Source organism: Apteryx rowi, unplaced genomic scaffold (assembly GCF_003343035.1).
Source record: "Apteryx rowi isolate R43461 unplaced genomic scaffold, aptRow1 scaffold_48, whole genome shotgun sequence".
Classification (NCBI taxonomy): domain Eukaryota; kingdom Metazoa; phylum Chordata; class Aves; order Apterygiformes; family Apterygidae; genus Apteryx; species Apteryx rowi.
Window position 1 is genome coordinate 585,480 of NW_020450738.1, and position 25,957 is coordinate 611,436.

The 25,957-nt window shown below is 41.4% G+C and overlaps 1 long non-coding RNA gene across 1 annotated transcript; it reads right to left on the reverse strand.

The window, feature by feature from the left end:
- Window positions 1–311: 311 nt before the first annotated feature.
- Window positions 312–25,054, reverse strand: LOC112972226. The gene is made up of 3 exons (XR_003255593.1): window positions 24,627–25,054; window positions 2,749–2,988; window positions 312–837 (listed from the first exon to the last, which is right to left on the reverse strand). It is a non-coding gene; the product is annotated as an uncharacterized LOC112972226 (long non-coding RNA).
- Between the last annotated feature and the right edge of the window lie 903 nt (window positions 25,055–25,957).

Consider the following 25,957-nt stretch of genomic DNA (forward strand, 5'->3'; position numbering starts at 1 on the left):
TGGTAGAGCCATCAGGAAGGATGTCAAAATTGGGTAGTAAAATCCAGTAAGTGTGAAGTTCATGTGACCTTTCTATATGGAAAATGAGCTCTCCACAGAGTGCTCTCTTAGAGCTGCCAACAGGAGGAAATATCCAGTACAATATCTTCACTGCTCTCACTTTAGTATTGGGAGCAGAGCAGAGCCTGTGCTTTCCTAATCTTTCATTACATCAGACAAGTAGCACTAATAACGACCAGGCAGAATATTCTGACCTTCATTGGACATTCACAGAGCTGTAGCCAAAAGAAATTAACTTTATCAGCATCCTGAGAAAATTCACTTTATACACTTGAAGGAGGTCTAGACCAAGATACCTGATTGCATACTTTCAGGATTTAATTTGAAACATCTCCTCGGACCAAGGACAAGAATGGAATTTGAGAGGAATTCTACAGTCAGACTAAAGGAACTAAACAAAAACCCTGGATCCAAATAGCTCCGAGTTTTGTGATGCCTGAAATGCAGATCTGATACAAAACAACACTCAGGATTTTCTGTTCCTTTTTGTCAATGTGCGCTACAGTTTATTAACGTGAATGGCAGCACATGCAACTTGTGTAGCATCTCTGCGCATCAGACGAGCAATTGGCAAGAGCTGGCCCACCTCTGAAGCCGGGCGCCTGAGCCGTTTTTGGCAGAGCAGGTGCTCTGTTACTGCTATTGCTCCCTGTCCGTACTACGGTCCATGCCAAAGGCTCCAATCGGGACAGGCCTCTGGTCACTCCAGGTGCTGTAAAATCGGAGTCCAAATTTCATAGAAGAGCTCCAGCAAAAGCTTTGAGGGGCTGAAACAGGCTGTGATGAAAAGGAAGCGATCAGAAGAAACCTGGTACACATCCCACTAGACTATAGGCACAAAACAGGTAGTTCTGGGGACATGTCATTTTTAATTTGGCTTTAGTCAATCTGACCCAGCTTCTCCCTTTGTAATTTTTGATTAAGCCTGTTAAAAAAAAAAAAAAGAAAGAAAGCAGCACAGTGTTGCTTAAACCAGTCAAAATGAAACAAGCGTTTTCTGCTGGTTTGAGCAGCAGACTGCAATAGCCTACACTGGGTTCAGGCAAGACGCAACTTTCTCTGACTCTGAAGTTACCTGTACATTTCTATGATCAAGAATTTCACCCAGAAAAACCCCTCTGCATCTATAGATAGTAGCAGGTCCTGTTCCAGTGTGAACACCAGCATTATCTCCTGCATTAGCAAAGGGTAGTTTGGACACCTGGCTCCTAGAAGAGCCCCCTAACAGAGGCTCTTTAAGAACTGAACAAGGATATTGCAGCTCCCAGTCATGAAAAAGGGAATCTGTGGCTATAGACTATACAGTGGCTGCAAAGTCACAGTCTGTATTGGAGGAAATGTTCGTATAAATGTTTTATCTTGACTGGAGACTCTCAGAATCCCCTCAGGAGCCTTAGGCAGCAACACAGAGAAACGTCTCTTTCTTTCCTCAGCTCTTCCTGTTGGCCCTGCAGCTCCCTTTACACCCTCGGCAGGGGGGCGATTAGCACAGCTGACAATCTTGGTTCTGGATTTAGGCAAGGATTACGAACTGGTCTTGCCCTACCACCTTGACGTGACCAGGCTGCACTTGGGCCCTTTGCATGTTTTGCTTGCTCCAGCCATAACTCTTCAGTGACACTTAAGAGGAACAGATGAAACTTTTCCATGGTTTCAGCAAGGAGGGTTCAGTGAGGCTTCAGTAACCTTAATCAACTGATAGCTATCCTTTTGCTGTGCTGTTCCTAAATTAGGTTTCTTGGCGTGGTTGCCTTAAAACTTTCCATATGGTAAAAAGCAACAGTTAGCACCATTTTCTTACAGAGCAGAATCGACCTCTGCCCGAAAGCTTGGCTACCCCTGAAGAACAGTGAGGCAAAGTGAGGCTCATTTTTGTTTCTGCTGGACAAAGATCGCAACTGTTTTATTCAAACTTTAAACTGGTCTGCTACCCCTATGGGAATGCCCAGAGAAATTTTGATTATTGCTGACTTCTACAACACCTTCTTGTCTGCCAGCTGTAACCTATTAGTTATGTTCAATTTAGATATGTTTTTCAAAGAAACGTGTTTGCAACGATACATGTGGTAACAACACTTACTCAATCAGCTAATACTGCATAGTTACAGTAGTGCTCCGAGACACGGCCTGCGTGGGACACACTGTACGCACCCTGGAGGGTCACATGCTAAATGGTAACACAGGGGATCTGCTTAGATGGACCTGAAGGGGCAGACTGGCATCTAACAGCATATGGGACAGAAGAGACAGCTGTTGTGCCCAAATTTTAGCAGCAGTAATTCAGGGCAGGAAGAGCGGGTTTGAAGCTCCCAGGGTTTAAGTCAACCATATTGAAATAATCTGCACAAGGGAAGATCAGGGATAGCAGAAGTGTAATCAGGGTCTAGATAGGTCACAGTCATTCAAGGCAGAAGATATTTGGGCATTTTAAGGAGAGAGAAACCCTTGCCAGCCATGCCTTGCTGCCGTAAGTGGCAAAGGGGAACAGAGCTGAGTTGCAGCTGTTTTGTTTCAGCACAGGAGCACAGGGGGCATGTACAGCTCTTGGGGGCCATTTGAGAGGCTCTGGCTCTGCACGCGTGAACAGTGTGCGTAGCTAGAGAGATACACAAGGACACCCAGAACATACCCACTCTGTGTGCAATACAGTACAGGATGAGAGACCCCCAGATCCTTATGCATACGTACACATCAATATGTTGCAGTGCAGCAGTACTAGCACAGATCCCAGAAGGAAGGACGGTGTTAGACTGTCATGTGTAACTAGGCCAGCATCTCTGCCAGGGCATTTACCTCCAGCGCAGCGCTTCAGTGTCATGACTGCATTGCTTCTGATTCCAGAGCCAGCTCATCTGATGTTAACTTCAGTATCTCGACACCCTGCTCCCTTCCACATGTGCTCTTCATTCAGAGAAAACCCGGAATTTACTGTTTATGCAAACAGACAGGAACAGGCACACAAACACACAAAGTTAATGCAGCCTTTCTTCCTACAACCTGGGAAACCATGCCACATCCTTAGGAAAGGGACTAGAAGCTGAGTCATGAACTCATAGTACCGGTATATTTATTAATGTCCCTTATGCTGTTAAATRAGCCGGCCTAGTCAAGTAACTGCTACTATAACAATATTTAGTGCCTATTGTATAGCACTGTTAACACCCAAGGGCATTTAGAAGTATTAAGTTTCTACAACTCTGATGTACACATATTTATAATAATGTATATGGCTGCATGTTGTAAATAACTTTCCAAGATGGGGAAACTGAGGCAGTAAGAGTCAAAGACTTGATTACGGCTGCAAAGCCACTGGCAATTTGGAGAATAATATAACATACACAACTTCTTTGAAAGTAGCAGGAGAGCTTAGCTTTTTTTTTTTTTTTTTTTAAACAGCTTACCTGTTTTTTAATGAATAAAGCTTAAATGGGTCTTTGTATAGAAATATCCTTTTCAATGCTCTGTGGAAATAGAAGATTATGGATGTGACCACACTTTATTCATTCCCTTTACAGACCACAGAGTGGCAAAGATTGCTTGGTGCTTGACTTCTACACAGTGAAATGATAAACTGAAACATTAGGTCCTCTGCACTCAGGTGGGTAGAACTGTATAAGGTCTGCAAGTCCTTGAGCGAACAGAAAGCAGAACCTCAGATACATAGGCTGTATTTGTTCCCTACAGGAAGGGCACAGGATGGGAAAGAAAATAAACACTCCAATCCTACAACAACAACAAAAAAATAACTTTTCAGTAGGTCCCATAAAAGGCAAGGTTTTCATGTATTCCAAGTCTCTAGAACCTAAAATGGACCTATGTCATTTCCAGGCACGCTGACGATTCACACTGTAAATAAACTTCAGAAGGCAGCAGGTGCTGGAGTTGTCAGAGGACTGAGTACAATTGTTTTCTAGTGAAGAGAGTAATTTGAAAAGTATTTGTGCCATCTTGCCAAAAACACAAACTGTGCCATACTTATTTTTAGATCCAGATATCCCTCAGGGAAGAAACTACACCAGTTATGTCACACATAAATCAGAACTACCTGCCGGTTCTATTGCAGAATTTACTCAACAAAACAGTACTTTTTAAATGGCTCTCCGCCCAAACCAGACATTGCACTGGGTGTTGCCACTTGGCAAGCTATGTTGCACTAAGAACAAGTATCCAAACTTTCTTTGATTTGCATGACAAAACATCTGCTTTCTCAGGGATCAAAACGCTAACTGTGATAGAGGTGTAGGGCGGGCAACAGAGAAAGCTGGAGCAAATGCTGCCTCTTTTGCAGAGTTCAGCAAATTTACATGAAACAGATTTGCCTTCCCAAACTATCTCCTGCCTTTAGGTGCCACATTAGCCTCAGATACAGATGCCTGGCAGCAATGTGGGGCCACAGCTTACGGAATGGCCCTGCCGCTAGAGCCCTCCCACAGAAATGGCAGGACTGCAGCCCTCTCATCCTCAGCCTGTTCATATCCACCTCTGTAGTCTTCCCGAGCAGTGCTCCTTGCCAGAGGGTGATTTTTTTACATTCCTCCCGTTGGGGAAATGGTGCTGCGCAGAAGGGAATGGGATTCATGCACTGAACTCAAGCTATCAGAGCATAAAATGCAGGGCCGGGCCATATTGGGGATTTAGGTGGATGAAAGCTCAATCTCACGACAATTGTGGCAGTTCTGGGTAGTCACACAGTAACCAGGTAGCTGGGAGGCTCTCATAACCTCTGTAGTAGATTAGCCACTAGAGGGGCACAAAGATCTATACTGGCCTCATCTGAATTATGCTTGGTTGTTTTTAAGGTTATTTTTTCTGTCATACTTTTTTTTTTTTTAATTTGAGATATTTGCAGATGAACAACTTCCTTTGCAAAGAACAAGAAGCTACTTGCCAGTGTCACCTTGCCGTACTACCAGTTCTGGAATCGATGCGTCTGTGCTGTCGGCTTCCAGAAACTCGTAGAGAGGCCAGCGTTTCCTTTAACACTGCTATCACTGTCCGTATGAGCTTCGGAGGGGCAGTAAACCCACCACCATAGTGCTCCGATCACAGAAGTGGGAGTATGTGCAGAATCCCCCCCACCTTTGAAGCAGAAAACACAGTTAATCCATCCTTTAAAAGGTGACAATCATTCTACAACTGCTTTACACTAAAGACCTCTTCCTCCATTCTGCTTTCAGTGCCGAATTGTACTGAGCTCTTTCTACGCCAGCTGCTGAGCTCCTGTTCTTCACCAAACTAACATTTGATTAAATGTTGTCACATTATTCGTCACTGGATTCTGCACATCCCTGCTGTTCCACGCATCTGCACTTAATAGGCCAAATCTCCCTTCAAGTGTCACAATCCCAGTAAAGGTAACTGGATTTGTGAGGAACGATGGAGTAGGAGTCATAACCAAAAATCCATTTCTTCTTATCAGCAACCAAACTTGTACTGCAAGAGTCTTAGAAAAGGATGTGTGAATATATGCATATTAGGGGAAAAAACAGAGAAGGATTTTGTGGAGAGAAAAAAGTTTCTGCAAGACTTCTTCAATGCTATTTTCTTATTCTTCTTGTGTCATATGCCACAGAACAATAATGGTTATCTGTTGTCCTCACATTTCCTTTCTTGACAGGCTGTTTGACCCTCCACTCTTTCCAAAAATAATCATAATATTAGTCACACAGTGCAATGCTCTGCAATCATGCTTTCACTATTCTCACTGTGTATTACTGTTTTTCCACATCCTCCTCACTATTTGGAAAATAAGGTCTGCCAGTCCAGTGTGAACAAGCACTAGTTAACTCAGTAAGGTAGTACAGTTTACTAATTTGGAATACATAACATTTGGAATGCTTAACCAAAAGATTAGATGCAAAAGCACACGTACCAGTGGGCAACTTTAAGAATTCAAAGTTCCGGTTTAACTCAAATGCTACTGGGGATTAAGAGTTAAGAGCTCTGATGTCGTTTTGTCTTCATGTTCCCCCCAATTTTTATCATCATGTTTGCTTGTCATGGATATCTAATGGGATAATTATGGTGCAATTACTGCACTGATGGAAATCCTTTTGAAAACCTCACACAAGAGTCCTTAATGGCTGCACAGCCACTGGGCAACACTCTTATAGATGGAGGTTGGACTAGATCATCTCCAGAGGTCCCTTCTAATYGCAATTTTCTGATGACTTTGTAACATGTACTTTTATATGCCARTGCTTAATATTACCCTTCCATACATCAGTTAGTCTGCGCAGAAATAATTCCATACGGCAGATAGGGTTTGGAGGCTGGAATTCCTCTGCTAGATCACCCTCTCCAAGCCTGCAGAGAGCTGCCTGTGCCTCACTAGGCTGAGCTCCGAGGAAAGGTGATACACTGCACCCTAAATATCACACAAGCTCCACGTGGTTGAGCGGCAGTAGTATCTTGTAGAGTGAATGCACAGATCTGGCAGCTATCAAGCTGAAATAATCCTCAGCGAGAGTTATTTCTCAAAACTCAGAGCCTTACTTTCTCCTTCGGGGGGAGAGGAGGGTAAGGTTTCTGGACTCCACTGAGGCGGTGCTGTGTGTTACTAGGCCCATCTACAAGGAATTCACACGCAGAAAATTCTTTAAAGTGGATGTATTCTCCGGGTAATGAATGCTGAGCCAGGATCTCCGCCAGCTTGTTAGCTCCTCCATCTTACATTCCTCATCTTCATCCACTGTCTCTCCCATGCCATAGCTATCAGTGACCTCTGGACTATGTTTCTGATGGAGCCTGGGTACCTCTGGCCTCCTCATGTTTCAGAAATCCTTCACCCTTTCACTCCTGCCCTCAGGGACTATAAAACAAACGAGATAAGCCATTCACAACTTGGCTATTGAGGAAAACAATAGGGTTGTTTCCATCTGTTAAGGGTGACCATTCCTCTCAGATCTCTTCTTCTACAGCACCATACAGAGAAAGTGATGCATACTGCTCTCACTTCCCGTTAAACAAATGCTATCCCTGTCCTGCTTTCCAAATATGCAAGCAATAAAGCACTGCATAGTCCCGGTGTTCTCCAAGGGACAGTCTATTCAGATACATAAACTCTCTAAAAATAACAAATAATCATGTTCCAAATACCTACCAGCCTTCTACCTGCCTAGTTCCGAGGTAGCACTTTAAGGGAAGTCTGTACGTCTCTACCTACCCCAAACAGCTTCCGCATTGACTCTTCATGTCAGCGTTTTCCTCCCTGCAAACCCCTTCTGTCACTCCACATTCCTGTTGTATACACTTACATATACATACCCACAAAGGGACTTTTTTGTAAAACAAAATTTTCTAATCTATGAATTTGCAGTAGGGGCTGGGTTCCTCTATCACAGATTGCATTCTGCTCCAAAGATACATAGTATTAAGATTAAACAACTATATTGTTTTAATTAAGTCAATAAAAAGCATGTTTCCTACTACCCTCCTACAAAAGGTAATACTAATCCCTACTCCAAAACAGAAACAAAACCATCTGATTGTCTTAATGTATAAGTTGTTTTAAAAACCCAAAGATTGACATGTGTTTCAATTTCACATTTTGTTTTTATCCTCAATGACATTATCCTTGAGAAGGAGCAGCTGTTTATACCATGACCCACAAATACTGAAAGCTATTTAAATATAGTCTGGGCGAAGTACTTGCTAGGACTAATACTCTGAGTTGTCTTTCTTACTATCTGACTCTAACCTCTCAACTCAAGGTTCTTCCTTCTCCAATCATTCCTTGTTTAGTACTTTATATAGCTCCTATCTACCCCTTAACTACTCTCTCACTAGCTTGTCTGACTCCTGTCTATTTGCTTGCAAGTATGTCATTGCACGTCCTATGCTGGAAAAAAAAAAAAACAACCAAGCTTTCTCTTGACCTCATATGCACCTCCAACCTGTTTCCATGCTCCAAACCCTGCCAAGGGAGCTGGCACACTGCTTCAGTATCCTGGCGTTGCTCTGCTCTGCCTTCGCTCTGCTGGCTTTAGGGAAACATCTCCAGAGAACCATTTCTCCCCTCACCCCAAAAAGCTTCAGTTACTCAAAGGCTCATTCCCCCTCTAGCGATATCTAAAAAGCCCAAATCAATCTGAGTGTGTGTGTGAATACACACACACATTTTTCTACCTGACAGTTTCTGATTAGATCTATTTTATTTTAAAATCATGAGGAACAAAATACTTTTCTCATATTTAGTGGGAAAAAAGCATGCTATTGCCCACACTTTTTTTTCCCCTTCTCTACTGCTTCAGATGAAAGCAGTAAAACCATTTTAAATACAGGAAAAGAGTGAGCTAATAAGTTAGAAAAGTAAGAAAAAGGACTGTAATATGGAAGAGAAAAACTCCCAAATGCTAAAATTTTTTTTTTTAAACCTTTCTTACTATATGGCATTATAATTTCAATTTTGTTAAAAGGAAAAATAAACAAACAAGTATTTTTTTTCCCCCTCAAAGAAAAAACAGCTCTACAAATGAGCCCCTAAAAGCAAAGGACATTCTCAGCTTTTGTCCCTATTATTTGGCTGTGAATTTATTAAGGTCCTTACTGTGACTTCATCCTTTTCTTTCCAAGCTTCTGCAGTTTTAAGTGCTAATATATACTAATACTGTAGCCTCTTTACAGATTCTTTAGGTACGACAGGGTTTTACAGTCAGTCTCCATGTCTTCCTTTGCCTCCCGGGTAATCCCACCGTTTTCTGCCCTTGCCTTAATTCTGACTTCCTCTTATGCTGCTAGTATCTTCTGTGTGATACAGAGACACTTAGAGGCCTCAGTTTTGCTCTTTTATGCTGTGCATCCGCACGTAGCAATGAGAACATCTCAGTCTCAGTGGCTTCTAGCTGAAGGCCTGGATCCTGCTGACAGCTCAAAATGTGGTTCATTTTTATGACAGGAAGCAGCACCATCTGTAATCCAGTGAGGTTACAGATGTTTGCAGGATCTTCACTATGCATGAGCCCTCATGGTAAGCAATAAAACTAGTGGAAAAAGTATTTGGAAGAAAATATTTTCATATGAACAAAATGTCTCCCCCTTTTTCAGATGGAGGAAAAATTTGATTTTTAAAGTGAATAATAGCTAAAAATCTTACCATTTTTTAAATCAAAAGATTAACTGTAATATAAAATTGTGACCAAACTGAAAGGTCTTTTTGGTTCCAGTTCCTTCTTCTCTTCCTCTCCAAACACGTATACCTTCAGCCAGCTGTGCTCAGCAGGGCTATGAGAAAGAGAAACCCTTGGGATAGCTTTGTAGCTGGGATGGGACCTGTCTATACTGCTAACCTGCCATACGGCTCTTGGACACTTTACTGGGGAGCAAGGAAAACCAAGAGGCTCTTCTGAGCCCTGCTGATCAAGGGAAGAATGAAGACACTGTCGCACTGGCACTCACTAGCTGTTTTTCCTTGACGCCACCTTGAAATGCCTGTCAGGTACTTTCTTCTAAGAAAAGAATACGTGGAAAGACAATACAATAATCACATTCTTCCCTTCTCTGTAAAGCTGGTGCTGGGAGCTATGGCTTGTGCTACTTTAGATGAATGATTTACACTGGCTTGACTCAAAACGCATGCTTTATATTGACTTCAGGAATGGTGTACGTGYACAGCCTAGTGCAAACAGGGTTCCTCACACTTTATTAAAAAGACAAACTAGAAATCCTTAGCTAATCCACAAGACATCACAAGACACGAATGTGTCTCCCAGAACCTCTAGTTCTTTCTAATCACTTTCCATGGCTCAAAGCAATACAGCTCAGAGGCCTGGATGCTAAGTCAAGAATAGGTTTAACTGAAGTTAGGTCTACGAGATCTGCAGCATCTCTTATCTTCTCTTCCTGTTCACAAGATATCAGGATGAGGCAAGATTGCTGCAACAGAGCAATTACACAAAGAGCACAACTGCTTGTTGAGAACCTGTCTACTTTTCTTTCCTTGTTAAAAGAAACAAACAAACAAACAAAAAAAAATCAGACGATGTGATGAGAAAAACTGGGCAGCTCTGTGGCTGTCGGACAAAGCTCTGCCAAGAGAGATGATTCCATTTTCCACACCTTTGGCTTCAGATATCATGTGCTGTCTGCAGCTGTAGAAACTTAACTCTGATCTCTAAATTCAGGTGAGAAGCCACCTTAACTGCTCATCTGGACAGCTGCAAGACTATCCCAAGTGGAAGCGAGGGGGTTCAGAGCAATTACTTAGTAGATCAGCCTTTAAGCAGAGCCTGGAAGAGTTTCAGACCTCTTTCACACTCTCCACAGAAATTACAAACTGTCATCGCTATCTCTACTCTCTATCCGCTCCCTTGACAGTTATTCCATATAAATATAATAAATTGATTTTCAGGATGACCCAGAAATTACTAAGTGTCTTCATTTGGGTGTACAGAATTTGCTATTCTGATTAAACAACAAAAAAGGAGGGGGCTCAGAATGCAGAAATTAAAGCACTAAACTTGCCCACACAGATGTCTCAGTGCAAAAACAAATGGTTGATTTACACCTGCAGTTTTGGATCCTGCTTCATTATCTAAGCACCAGAAGAAATTTTAGCTTTTTCAATAAATAATTAGCTTCACTAAAAATAGCATCAGTTCCTCTGTTGCATTATGCAATTGCTCAACTAACAGAACCAACCAACCAAACTTCGTGATATCAAAGGAAAGGGTTTCTGATTTTTAGTTAATTACAAAAAAAAAGAAAAAATCAAGTAGCTGAATTGTCATGCTTGACAGCTTTGATGTTGAAACTTTCTCCAAAATAAAACGAGTGTTCAATATGCACCTCCCTTGGGAACATTCCTGGAACTCTGAAGCAGAACCCTAAATAATTTCTTTTCCTCCAACCCTGTTACGTTTCACACATTTTTTCCTATGTGGAGGCTCCTAAAACATCTCAAGCATTTCCAAATAGCTATTCCATGTCCCACATTTACAATGAAAAAAGTTGTTTTATCAAAAACGAGCCAAAATAAAACGAGAAGCTCAGCCCACATGTAACGAGCACCTAACTGTTGTTTAATGGTTCCTTCCTATATTACTAATTGCTCCACACCTTGAGTTTACCGGGTGTGAAAAACAGCGGCCTAGCTGTTTTTGTAGCTAAAAACAGGTACACAAGAAAAGACACAACAAAAAACAAACAACCAAACAGAAATTCACCACCACCACCACCAAGCCAGTAACGGTGCAATCCCCAAGTCTGACTCTGACTCGCTTTGCTGCTCGGCTGCAGGGGCATGTTTGGCAAAGCAGTTGCAGACAAATCAGAATTCCTCAGCCCACACTCTATACTATCTGGATGTGAGCCAGTTTTGGCCTGAAAACTAAATATCTGTGTTAGCAGGCCACTGTGCATTTTCACTCTGGCCAGCTCAGAGCAAGTAACGTAACATAACGTCTTCATCTCAGTTTCCCTGCCTGAAACAGAGAAATAATGCAGGCTTCTATGGAATTCATTCACATTTTTACAGTGCTATGGTTTCCTGGATTGTAAAGGTGCTATATGATTATCCCACCTTAGAGTCTGAGTCTACCATAGCAAGGTGCAAAACAATGCTGTAGTGAAGGAAGCAGATTTGCCCCAAGTTTATCCCAACTTTCTTCAATGTAAATTCAGGCACAAAGTCCCAAGGTGGAAGTTCAGTCGTGGAAGAAGTCACGGTGTCAGAAAGCAGCCAAAAGCCTCCATTCCACCAGAGACCTACCTGCTAAATCATATTTACACCATACTTGGACATAGCAGTGACAAGTGTGATCTAGTCTAGCTGTATTTATACCACAGCAACCACTGCAGTATCTGAGGAGTGTGATATAAATACAGACAGTGTGATGGCCAGGGAAGCCCAAAGAGTGGGCAAGAAGGGCGAGTGGCCAAAGCAGCTGAGTGACATGCTGATTCAGTGCATCTCCTTCAGCTGTCCTCAATGGGGGGTTGCCATGGAGCTGTGCTCAGAAAGCTTAAAAGAGCTGACCTTTCCACCATCACGCTGAGGGCATTTATTTTTTTCCCTTTAGACCCTGTTTCTCACACTTGGTTTGAGCCTACAAGGTCCTTAATTTGTTTTTGAGTATCTGACCATAACGTTTTGCCCTATTGCATAAAGTATAATGCGTAACAAATTCCTTTATAGTAGTGATTTGGCTCATGCCTGCCAGCCTGCAGTACTCAGCAAAGGAGTTGTTTTGCAAATGGGGAAGTATCGTGCAAAGATAAACTGCCTTGCCCCAGCTGGCCGGGGGCTGTGCTAGAAATAGAACAGAGGTGCAGGTTCTCACCTAAAAATCTAGCCACAGGGCTTTTAAGAAGAGAGCTCAAACCATATCCCCACTTAAACGGGGGGGAAAATGATCAAAGGAAAATGGAAATGATTGATTAAGGAAAACTCCTGGATATCCATCTTTCAGTCACATGCTTAGTTTCTTCCCAAAACACACTAAAGGCAAGTATTTTTAGCTAACTCTGAACAGGGCCTTTCAAAAGTGAAATCAGCGACTATTCAAAATCTGAACTTTGGATGCTGACTTCCTTCTCTCTCTACAAATTACAACTGTGTATTCCCAAACATTGAATGCAACCTTTGAAATAAAATATAAGCAGGAAGGAATCCCTTATATAAAGGCAATAAACTAAACTGCAGCTCTGATTTTCCAGCTTTCCTTTGAACAGATATGGAATAATATGGAATTCATAAGAAATCCCCTCCCAGTAAGATACTTTTAATTAGCCCTATGGAACTGCAGGGCTCTCTAGACACGTTCACTGTAACGAGCTGAGTTACCTCCGTTACTGAACTCTGCAGACACCTACTGTAGGAGAGCAGGTGCCTGAATGAGGCTGCTGTTAGTCAGACCAATTTAGAATAACACCACCGTCCTATCTGACCTACTTGGTTTTGCAGGCACGTAGCAGGCGTAGGAGAGCTTCTTTCCATCTGGTCTAGTAACGCTTGAACAAACTTCCTCATTAGAGAAGGTGGGGCATTTTGTTTGGTTTTTTTTTTTCCACTCTCAGAATATTATCTTTGTTCTTAGCAGTTCTGGAGAAATGTGACGGACTCACCAGAACAGCTACTTGCTGCGATTCCCATGAGAAAAGTTTCTTTTCTGACTCTGTCATTCTGCAGTGAGTTGGACTTCTCAGCAGCACTCTAGCACGGCAGACTAGATATTCTGCAACAGCTTTCAGTCATGTTTTCAAAGTCTTTTATGCAGCCAGAAAGACCAGAATGAATTATTCTTAAGACTAGATTTGGGAGCATGACTTTACCTCCGGCAGTGGAACTCAATGAGTGCATGGGACTGCACTTAAAATGCAAAACCTAGCTATTCTTTAGGGGACTATTATCATTTAGTCGAATGATAGAATTTAGGTGACTTCTGCTCCTAGAAAATGAACATTAAATAYGGTTAGTGCCAAAAAGCATTATAATTTCTACTCATCGCTTTGTCTACATGGTCATTCATTCAGATACATTCTAATTACACTTTTCCAATCTCCACAGATGTTTATATGCAGAAACATGTTTTTCCAATGGGGTTCTTGACTGAGTGGGGTTATGAAAGTGATTTTTCTTCTAGTTATTTCTGCAAAAATATTACTATAACAAACCATCCTATAAATTACAGGATCACATTATATGTGATTATTTTATAGCAAAGTTGAGAAGTTTCAGATGAAAGGAGTTGCTTTTCTGCTTGCAACTTAACATAGTGCTTTTGGTTAGATGCTCAGTGGCTTTGGTTCCCTACAACAGACACAGCTATTCAACTTATGAGTGGGAACACTCTCAGAAACCCAGAAGAATGGGACATGGACACTACCAATCCTGTTTCTTGTGAAAGGTGTTTTTCAAGCCGCGCCTTCTGGCTTGATTCATGTAACAGTCTGGGTAAGAACCCTCTCCCTGTTAATTTGGTTCTCAGCGCTATTTAGCAGTAGATCAACAAGGTAGGTCAAATCAAGCCTATCTTTACGTGAGACCCTTGCTTCTCAGTGTATAAATACGGTAGCTTCTGGGAAGGGCTCTCCGACAGATACCTTCTCAGCCTTTTTTTCCCCTAAGTGAATAAGGTACCAGTTTGCTTTACCTCTGTTTGATTTCAGTGCATGCTCACTGATGTTCTGCAAGTACAGGACATCTTTCCAAAATATCTCAGTCATCTTCTGCTGTTTTGCAGTAGGCTTCAAAGGCAATTTTCACAGAGACTGCTGTGGACAGTACTTCTTCTCCCTGCCCCTAAAAACTGCATTAAGCAAGATCTGTTTAGCAGCCTGGAAACACATGGATTCCCTGGAGCCTTCGTTTTGATCAAGAGGGACCTTCTGCAGCTTATATTTTCCTTGCAGTTTTCTTTGGGTACGTTCCTGTCGCTAAGGAGCTGCTCTGTATCAGCTTGAAAGATCTGACAGTACTCACTGCAACAAGAACGTGCAAGTTCCTCTTTGATAAGATTTCCTCTTTCTTTCTCTGCTACTGTCACTCGCTTGTGGCCTACATACTTGCCCTTGGACAACTATTCTTTAACGTATTTCATTTCTATATATTTCTAATGTTAAAGAACACTAGAAATTAAGAGCAGAACAGAAATAAAAGGTGTTTTCTGGTGTCAGGCAGTTTAACTTGCAAGGATAGCTAATACTCCCTGTAAGTCAGCTCTGAAGTGAACCTTACAGTACAGTACTTAACTGCATGCTGGGAGCACAGGGCAGCCAGTCAAGTCTTGCTCCCCATGGTGCAAAGCAACACAAAAACACAAGCAAAATACATTGCTCCTAACTCCAAAGAGCAGTTTGCACCTTGAATGCCAAACAAGTAAAAACCGATAGCTGTTTTTCAAAGCGCTAACAGGGGCTGCCACTGCCTTCTTGTAACCATGATAGCAGACAAAGAACCAAAGTGACATTTTCCTTCTTGGCATTAACTAAACTGCCCACCCCTATCTGACTCCCCAGGCTTCTTTCTGGAGATGCTGAAAGTGCAATCCCTATTTGTATGCTAGTGAGACATCTCCAAGGTATGTTGGATTTGCAACTCTCCTTTGACGAACGTGATTATGAACACGTATCTGTTGTTAAAATGTTTTTTTTTTTTTATCACCTGCAAAATAAGCCACAGATTAAATGCTGTCCAGCTTCTAAAGGGCCATATCCAGACTGGATTGCTATAAATTCTTTGTCTGCAGCTTTGCCAGGAACACTCTGACATGACTGGCAACCTATACAGAAGTCAAAATAATTATCACCATCTAAGGCAAATAAACATTTTGCTCTGTTCTAAGATCTCTACACATTTTTTACTCGGAGCGTTTTTTTCAGGGGCCTTTTCATTTACAGAGCCTCAGTTTATTCAAGCCAACCTCAGACTGCTATTAAACCTACAGTAAAACTACTGTGAATTTCAGTACTATTTCTTAAACAGTGGTATTTCCTAAACAAAGGAACTTGATTTTAGCAGTTTAAAAATAGGTTAAATCTCATGAATACTTTTTATTACTGTACCACTTCCTTCGCTGGAGCTGGTGCTTTGCAGGCTTCCATTAGTGTTGTGGCAGGTAGGAAGAGCTGACAAGTGCCTTGTGAACGCCGAAAGGGATTAGCTCGTAGAAACAGCTGGGTTCTGTTCCCAGCTGTGGTACAGGCTGCTTGACCTCACCAAACCACTCACTTCATCCGGGCTTCTGTTTACTCATCTCCAAAAGGAGCATAATTTTGAACCAGGCCACCAGCATGAAAACTGATAGCTCTCTGACACTGGTACAGCATATGAAACCTTTAGATGGAAAGCTTATTGGTCTGTCGAGTAAAACAGAGCAAGCAGCAGCAGCTGAAGTACTAAGGGCCACTGCAGCTCTAGAGCTATTTTGCTTCTGTGTATGTTTGTTGCTTATATTAGAGTGTGACATATTTGGCTCTCAGAAATGTAAGAACACTTACTACTAGCAGGATCCTATGGTCCCTACAGAAATACTGTAGGGAAATAATATGTTTAGTATGTGAAGTTATGACACTATTTGTAGTAGCTTATACATGCACAGTATATAMTTTTTACAACAGTTCATAAAACACTTGCTTTGCCACATTTACTTTGGCCAGCACTGGCTGAAGTGACAATCTGGTTTTGCATGGCTGCAAAGATCTGGGTTGTTATGGACAAAAATGTAGTTTACATAACTATAATTTTCAGGACAGAAATGCTCTTTTCCCCTTTTCATATGAACGGACCTCTTAATAGATTACCATCCAAGGTTTTGGGTTCATATTCCACCTTTTCGCAAACATGATGTTGGACTGTCAAGTGCTTTTAAAGCCAAGCAAGCAGTTCATTAAATTTTAAAATTCATAAAAACAATGATGTTGAGAACTAGCATCTTGTGAACTTCTTGTCTCAAATTTAGGGTTTTCTGGGAGCATTCCCCCCCCCCCAATTTCCTCTGCAAGTATCCCACATAAAATTTAAAAAATGGAGAAGTGCCAAGAAATAAAGGTAACCAACAAGAGCTCCCAAATTCCAATTCTAGGTATTCTGTCTTAAAATGTATCAAAGATGTGGGAAGAAAGAAACGTCTCCTACTGAATATATATATGCAAAATTAATCTCTGAGTCTGAAGAGGAGATTCTTAATTTCCTGAAATCAACTTAGGCCATAATATGGCCCCCATGCTTCTAAGAGTTTCCTCAATTTTCTTCATTGCATCAGTTCTCTGTCTCAAATCTCAACTTCCTTAATTCTTCCTCTTCAAACAGACCAAAATCCTCACTGCTTTATTCTTGGGTCATAGGCAAATTCTCCATTCAATTATGATTTATATTTCAGTCATCTGCATTGCTGGGTACAACTGCCTTTCAATCAGTTTTGCCTATCTCCAATGAAATTAGATGAGTGGCTATACTTGGAGCAAATCCACAGTGCTGACAAGGTTTGAGCTATACAAACTTTGCAACAGATAAACACAAGTAAACCCCAACCTGCTGCAAGCTCATGTAACCAAAGCACACAATCACCACCACCGCAAATATACCAAGCAATACTGGGCAGTCCTTGCACAGCCAATTGTCTTCAGTTTAGCCAAGAGAGAATCATTTTTTTGCTGCAAAGTGAAACCATTGCATTAAAGTTGCATTTTCTCCACTTCGAAACAGAGCTAGTCCACTGTGCTGAAGTCATGTTGGCAAGGACACATCAAAACCAAACTCCCCGGACCCTTGCTACCTTACTTGCATATGTCAATCAGTTTGAGATTTTTAACATTTGAGTTATGTTTATCTGAACTGGTTTTCAAGGTCTAATTATAACATTTGAAGCAGGGTGAGATTGCTGCTATGAAAGTCGCAATATAAATAAAGGACTTGACGGGCTGACTGATATGTTGGCACAGGCCAAACATGTATGTCACGTGGAATCCAAGTGCAGCTGTTGTAGTCCATGTTACAATAAATAGCTATGGGGAAGCTGCATGGTCACATAATATTTTTTAATACCACTGTGCTAACTTGACCGACTGTATTTGTGTTGCAAAAAAATGGTGTATCTGCAGTTTAAATGCAGAAAAGCAATACTATTAGCAGAGCAAACCTGGTGCGTTTAAAAGGACCTGGATGAGAACATGGATGACGCCTCTCCCACCCTGCCCTCCATTCACACAATCCTCCAAAGAAATCCTCCTCTAAACACATCTGCCCACTCAGCAAAATCAACAGTGCCCTCGCATTTTTTGTTTCTTTTAGCAGGAGCTTTATACTGGCAGGGAAGGCTGTATATAACAAAGGTAGGTGTACTTCCCGCCTCCTCCCTTCACAGGAGGAATCAACAGCGACTGCCAAGCAACAGCCGTGCAATCATCATGCCGCACAATACTTGCAGAGGAACGTCTCAGGTAAGACTGTGTTCCTAGAGAGGATCTCTATTTATAACCTGGACCCCGACAGGTGACGAGTCTTGGGTGTTAATGTGACAAAGTATTGGTTTTTAGAGTAGCTGAAATGTCTCAACACAAAATGGAAGATGAAACCGCCACTGGCTTGTAAATGATCATTCATGTCATTTGCTGGTAAGAGAAGAAGCAATCAATATTGAGAATTTGCAGTGCATTGAACAATAGTTCAACTGATTAAGGTCCATGAAATCTTAATAATGAAGCATCTGTACCCTTTCTAAGATTAGGCTCTTATTCTTTTTAGAAAAAATTGTCCTGTCATGGGGCATATGTAGCTTTAAATTAGCAACTGGCAATGAACTGAGCTTTTGACAAGGCTCTGGAAAATGCCTGGCATCCATAATTCCAGCAAGATGACTTCTGGGTTTCTATTACACAGATGTGAGCAGCATATTAACCCATGTTTCCCCAGCAAGGAAAAAGCTTTACAATTACAAATATTGCCCTCAGAAAGTAACTTACATCCCCTTTTTGACCCAGATTCTCAATATCCTGCAAGAACATGCAATATGCAAGAAAAGCACCATAGGCTGCAAAATTATGCAACATTCAAATGTTTTTGGAGCTACTGACATAACATAATTCTATTTGGCTAAAATAACTTTCTCCACTACTTAGCTTTCAGTGTTACTCATGCAGTTTGTCCCTGCATCCATGTACAGTCACATAGAGGAATGGGGCTATGAAGTTTGATAGTATATGCATACATTTTGCATCTTATTTGAACCTAAACTTTGAAGCTTGAAAAGCTAAAAAATGGCAAATTTCAAAAAGAACTGAAAACAAGAAAAAGAGAAGAAAAAATTATGTAAATGAGCTGCAGAATAAGATCACACAAGACATTGAATTTCATAAACAGGCACCTAAAACTATTTCAGCTTTCTTCCTATAACTTACTCTCTAGTTTAAACAGTTTCATTCTGTATTTTAAGACACTTTTATCTAAACCTAAAAGTGTATGTTGTATCCCTATCAATCTTGTCTTTCTCCTGCAGTATTTTTCTCTCCAATAAAGTGCTTGAAATTAACACCCCACTTTGTATGCCTTCTCATGAGCTCAATTTTGAGTGCTTTGAATTCAACGTATACAGGATCTAATCCGTTTGTTTAGTGGCTGACAACACTGGAGATGATGTTTGGAGACTTTGGGAATAAGACACATTATGTATCTGCTCCAGAGTCAACAGATATTGCAGAACACTGGCATTTGCTTAGCTATGCACTGGATGTGCCCCTTGTTTCAGAGTTTCTTTCCAGYGGATTGGTAGACCTGAAGACCACCACAAAACCTTACAGCACCTGTAACGTGGAAGCTCCTGTACTTACACCAAGACAGTTGGGTGTAGTTAGTGGAGTTGATACTGCAATAGCAATATCTCTGGGACGTGAACGAAGACATCAATAATTGCTAGTTCTAAAAATGTCAAATAGGCATTTAGTCCCACATGTGCTCTGAACCTAAGCCTGTGGTCAGATGGGGGCTGTAACTCACTACAGAGGTGGACCTGGGACCCTGGGCTCTGCTGCAGGACTGAGTTATGGGTAGGCTTAACAAGCAAGTGTGAGTAGAGCAGGACTCCCTGGTGGGATTCCAGGTCTGAAGATGTTCAGTTCTCTAATCCTAACACTACCCCCTACCCCAAATCACTACAGCACAGACCCAGATTACACGGAGTCCAGAGCCTCCTCCTCTCTGGATCTTTAATTACTAGGTAGTCATAGTGCACAGATTGCCAGCTGGGCATGACACAGACCTTGGCCCAGATTGCCGGCAGGTCACTTGGCCACCACGTGGCCCACAAAAAGAGCTGCCTGACTCCAGCCACTTCCCTCACGCTGGTCTTTGGCAACAGAGACCTCTCTCATCGACAAGCCCATGCATGCCGCAACTACTAGCCACCCAAACTAACAAGGTGATTTTCTCATTTAGACATAATTCCTAGATATTCAGGTTTGTTTCTTGAGATTATTTTGCTGCTGGGTTGGATAGAAAAAGCATTTGTAGTGCATACCATCTATTTAGAGAGAAGAACGTTGCTCTAACGTGGACACTTTTTTAAAAGAGACTTTGGCCATTTCTGAGGAGACCTGAAAAAATGCACTAAATGCTTCAAATACAGGTGTGTATTAAATAGTGGACTGAGAAAGTTCCTAGAAAGTTTTCCTTGTAAAACTGAAACTGGGAACATGTAATCTTCATGTCATTATCTACATTATTAAATCCGTGGAAACCAAACCACGTGCCATAACACAGCTGTTCTAACCAGAGGCATTTAATCTCTCATTACCATCTCAAAATATACATGATCCAGCTCTTGGAAGTGTACACAGTGAGCAAAGATTAGAAAAAAAATTAGCAAGAATCAAGGGCAACTTTCTGATCTGATTTCCATGTCCCTGTTAAAGTTCACAGACCTGAAAAAATCCTGCTTTTCTTTCTTCTAAAGGGAAATTGGACTTTCTGGAACTGAACAAACAAGAGGAGTAAGTTTTATGTGGTTAGGCATGCTAACTATATTTGGTCCCAGAAGTCACATCTTTAAGAGTCTGGAGAATGCAAGGTTTTTTTCTAAGGGCAGAGTTAAGAGACTCAGAAGGCTGAATTATTAAATAAGTATCTCTTGGATCCCATATGTAGCGATTTTTGTGCAACATGGCTGTGGCCATCCTACTTTGGAGGAAAGCATATAAAGATTTGGGAGGACTTGGCTATTATATAACTTGCTGCACATAGGTGGGAATGTAGTCCTAGTTTAAGTCTGGAGTCTAGGGAATAAGCCTTACAGTGACATGACTACGATGAGCTTGGGCTGCAGAGGCACTGGCCAGTGCAAATTGTAGGAGGAAATGAGGGAGAAAAAACCCTTTCTTTTGCCAAATTTCTCTTCAAGCCCATTTTCACTAAGAACCTTGGTAATTTCTCATCCCTTTTCTCACCTCTATTCTGCATTTCCTGTCTGAATATATTGCAGGCAACATAGGGTTAGTCAGAATCTCTTCTTGTGTTGACCACTGAAATTGGGAATGCATTAAATAAATACATCCTTGGGCATCTCAAAATCGATGAAGAAATTCTATCACTGTGTTGATATCTACTGCATCAAGGGTTTTCTAACAACAACAACAACAACAAAATAAAACAGTATAATTTGCTTTTCATAAACACTCCAAGGCAATCTGTGATACATTCAGAAGGGAAGAATCAAGTTAATTGTAGAAGATTAAACTAGTGCTCATACCCTGTGTGAGCCCCATGTGTGAACAAAGTGAAAATATTTCTATAGTTCTGTTAATGGATTTCATGGTATCCCCTGGGACTACACCTGAGGATAATAGGGATTAAATATCTAGGACTCCTGGAAAACTGTTAGATGCAATTACCTTAAAAGGAATAATTTCTTTCGCAGCTCTGTGTCCTATAGGAAACTTGTGCTCTATGGGTAACCAGTCTGCTGTGGAAGAGACTGACCTCTCCCGTTGACTGCACGGCACGACGGCAGCCGCCTCGCGCCCTCTGCTCAGCGGTGCGGTGATGAGAGCTTCCACCCAGGAAGGAAATGAGACCAAGGGACACGGAAGCTCTCTTGCTCATCAGGTTTTGGGGACTTTGAGCAGCAACTCGCTCCACATGAGGTCACTGTGGCACAGACCTGGACTGAGATGCAAGCCCTATCCTGTGGCTTCAAATCTGCAAGGAGCTATCCTCACCTAGCCCCCATCCTAATAATGTTAACAACAGTTTTGTGATATTTCTATTTATTTCAGTTTCATTTGGATGAAATCGTTCCCTTTAGGGGTTTTTTGAGAGGTAGTTTACAGCTATCTATTCAGCTTATTTGAAACTGAAGTGAAACAGTAAAAGGAAATAAAGATTTCAATTCTTTTCTGTCAAATTCTTATCAAAAGTTTTAATAGCATTGGGGGTTATTTAWTTACACTTTGCAGCAAGTATGTCTCTTCACCAACTTTATTAGATGCTCAGCTATTTAAGCTAAATTCTCCTTTATTACATTCATGTATTTTGAAATATCTAGAATTACAACCATCCCTATTGATGATAGTGATTTACCGGCCTAAATTCTGAATAAATTAAAATTATTTCAAATAGCTTTAAGTAGTTGCTTTGTAAAAACTTAAAAACCTGGAAGAACCATTATAATCCTATGATCTGAATGCAGGACACAGGCGATACAATCTCATTTAATAAATCCACAATTTCTGCCTGAACACAGGCACATCTTCCCAAAGTGCCTTGTCCTAACAGAAAGCACTGGCTAGTCTGTGAGGCCTGGGGGCTGCTACGTAAAAGCATTTATTGGGGTTTAAAGTCTGTCTGCAATTATGGTGTCCTGTAATAGCCTTGAGTGATACAGAAGACAAGGTATACTTACATATCAATCATTACTGACTTTCCCCCTCCCCGTTTTGCTGGCCATAGTTTTCCTTTTTTTTAATTATGCCCTGAAAGTTAAACAAACAACTTTTTTTTTTTCCTGGGATGGGGCAGTCATTTAAGCAAGACTGTAAGTCACTGTTTTTGAGTAAAATTACACTCTTTGGTTCACAATCACTGAAAGGTGTGAGAAGATGAGAAGAAAAACTATACATTGATTTGCAAAAAGGTGCCTTACTTATTCTCTCGTTTCTTTTGGAGGCGCTTTGCGTTCAGCAGTGCTCTGGGCCGAGCAGCAAGCGCTGGAACACTGCTGCTACCTACAGGTCTCATCTGCACAGCGCTCGAAACCGATACAAAATCAAGTCCTACGACGGGTTCTTGTATTTGGGAAAGGGAACTGACACTAAAGCCTGCCGACTTTTGGGAAATGTAACTTAGCCATCTGTTCCGTGGCTAAAAGTTTGTTATAAAAAAAATTAGGTGGACTTGATTTAAGGGAAGGCTGATCTCTGTTGCACAAAAGAACAGCAGTTTTGTTTTTTTTTTTCTTCTGTGAATGAAGAGGAAGCTTTGCACTCAGGTGCAGAGCAAGAGGAAGCATCTGCTCTGAGATGGGAACCTTCTCCCACCACAACATATTGGTGCACAAAACCTGATGGCATATAGGACTGGAAACTACCTTCAAGCCTGCAACACTCAACATTTAAGCCAATCTGTGATATAACTAGAATTTCCTAAAATTTAGTTGTGGCTATTTATTGTTTGGAATTTACTCAGTCTCTTCCTCAGCTTTTTTCTCCRCAACCAAGAAACTTTGATAACTGCTTTTTTCTCTCTCAGTAAGATAGGCAAACAAGATGATAACCTGAAAGAGATTGAATGAAAACTTTGCTACAAACAAAGCAGCTTTCAGAACAGAAGAACAAGAATAAATAAATCTATCCACCACATACAAAGAAACCATGGAGAGCGTAAAAGCATCTATCATTACTTAACCGATGGTCATGGATTTCAGTATCAGGCTACCAAAGACAGCATCAGATCACAAACTTTCTGTAAGTGACAGAGGAAGGGGCAAACGGAGGAAGAGCTAACAAGGAAAAACCTCCCTCAGCATACAATAAGAGAACCAAACCAGCTCATTTGTGAAATCTGTATCTGCAGCTGTGTATTTTGCTATTGAGATGAATAGTCAAGCAGAGGAGAGAGCATCTTGCAGCCACAGAAAATAATAATTAGAGGCTCAAACAGCAGGATAGTCTAATCTGACATATGGAAAGTTTGTGAAGCTTTATCAGTCCAAAATGCTAGAAAAGCTCTTCTGTAATTGATTAACCTAGACCATCAGGAGCAGCATCTGATGAGCCTGTTCCAAATAAACCTTTGTTCCATACTGAGTGTCACGTTCATATTACTGCTTATGAGAAAATAAATATCTGTTCTGGACTCTTTATATGTAAGTTCTTCTGAAAATAACTTATTTTCAATACTGGATATTCGGTGAAAACTTCAAACAATGTATGTGACATGAAAATACCATTCTACTTTTTTTTTTCTTTAATTCACTGAAGCCCTATCTAATCATTAAAGAAGCTTAATAAAACAAGAATTTGCCAGAGCTATAATAATTATTGCACATGAAATATTCTGGAATACAAACAAACTCTAGTATGCAGGGAGTCATTTATGCATTTGGAAGGGCAGGAACCAGCTGATGCTAAAAACTCTCTCATCCACAGAGTTCAGTCTGTATCTAACAGAACTTTATGTCCTGATTCATATTATCTTTCTGACATTCTTTCACATTGATTTATTATTATTGTTTCCAAGAGACAATCAGTACAATCTCCTTGAAATCCACATGGAGAGGGAGGACAAACACAACAGAAATCAGTCATCAAACTTGCAATTTTGAGTATAAAAGAGTTAAGGACAGTCTTCAGGAAGCTGAGAGAGCTAAAGTATTTAGGAAAGACACTGTTCCATTACTGTAGTAACCTAAGAACACATTTATAAAGAGCAAGCAGAAGATATGTATTTTGGCTATTACCTATGCTATTTCTCAGTCAGCTCCCATCTGCATTAGGAAAAACTGAGCTTGTAATTTGCCAGTGGAACAGTTCTTCAAGGAACAGCAGAAAGCAAAGGTCTCATGTGAAAAAAAGTTAAGTCTGATCCGAATAGTTTGACAGCTGTTGCTACCACCTGTAGCAATGTGCAGGAGTTGAATTACCTGTCTTGATTTTGTAGCACCAGAGCTAGCTGGATCCAGGCTACTGGGCTGTATTAAATGATAATGCAGGCTACATACATCTCTATGTACTCCTCATTCAGACAGCARCTGCATTTCTGAGGCAAGCCATCATCAGGATGCTGAAGCTGCAAAATCTGCAATGACAGTACTGACATTCTAGAAGGCTGCATTCAAATCTTGCAAGTCACAAAAAAGTCCAAATCCTACTCTCAAATTTGGATGGATACAATAATTATCTACGCTTACATAAATGGCAATTTAACCTTATTTAAAGGCTAATAACAAACTCTACAGATTTCCTCCTTGTGTACTGTTAGGCAGATGTGTAAGAGTTAAAGGGAAATTCATTAAAAGAGAAAAATGAACATATGTGAAATACTTCAAAAGTATGTATTTTTGTGATGTACAGTTTAAGGTAATCTGAAACATACTCCTAGATGCATATGTCATAGCTTGAGATATACTTTAGAATTTTCTATTTCCGTTTACATTAGCATTTTAAAAGTGTATCCGCGTAGACAAGCACTTCCTCATTTTCATGAAATTAGCAATAACTGTGTAGTATTTACACATGCTTACAGGACAGCCATGCTGCTGTCCTTCCTACACTAGCAGAGACGCACAAAAAACATAAATGAGTCTCTTCCAGTCTTCTTAGTGGAATGGCATCTTCATCCCACTGCTTTTCTGACTGATGCATAGGAACTGCCAGTGTTATTCATGTTACCGCTTACAAGAATAGTAAATAGCTGTCCTGGTCCACTTCTAAACAAAAAATTTCCCGGGGAAACACAACGCAAACGTCAAAACGTTTTTGCTTGCACACGTAGCTCTAGGGCTAGCCCTGACGCGACAGCCCTCCACCTCGCAAGGCCTCCCCGTGGGAAGGGGACAGGCTGTGGTGCATCCCCAGGAGGCCTTGGGGGGTCCGTCCTCCTCCTCCCAGTGCAGTGGAGGGCAAGGTCGGGTGCAGGGTGCGGGGGCCAGACCACGGGCTCCTTCCCGGAGCTGCAGAGAGCCTCCTCCACCCTCCTGGCTGCAGTCAGGCTTGTGGGGGGATGTTGCGCCTGAGGGAGGCTGGCGATTCCCACATCTCTGCGAGGAATATAGAGCGCGTAGGCACGTACAGAGGAGCTGTGCTCACTACATCCTAAAACCACTTAGAAAAAAAAATAAAAAACCTCCGATGTCTCACCTTCGGGCCGCGCAGGCACCGTAGCCCCGCTCAGGGCTGCGCGGCCGCAAAGGCCTGAGGAGAAAGGCGAAGCCCCGGGCCCGGGGCGCCGGGCAGGCGGCGGCGCGGACCTGCC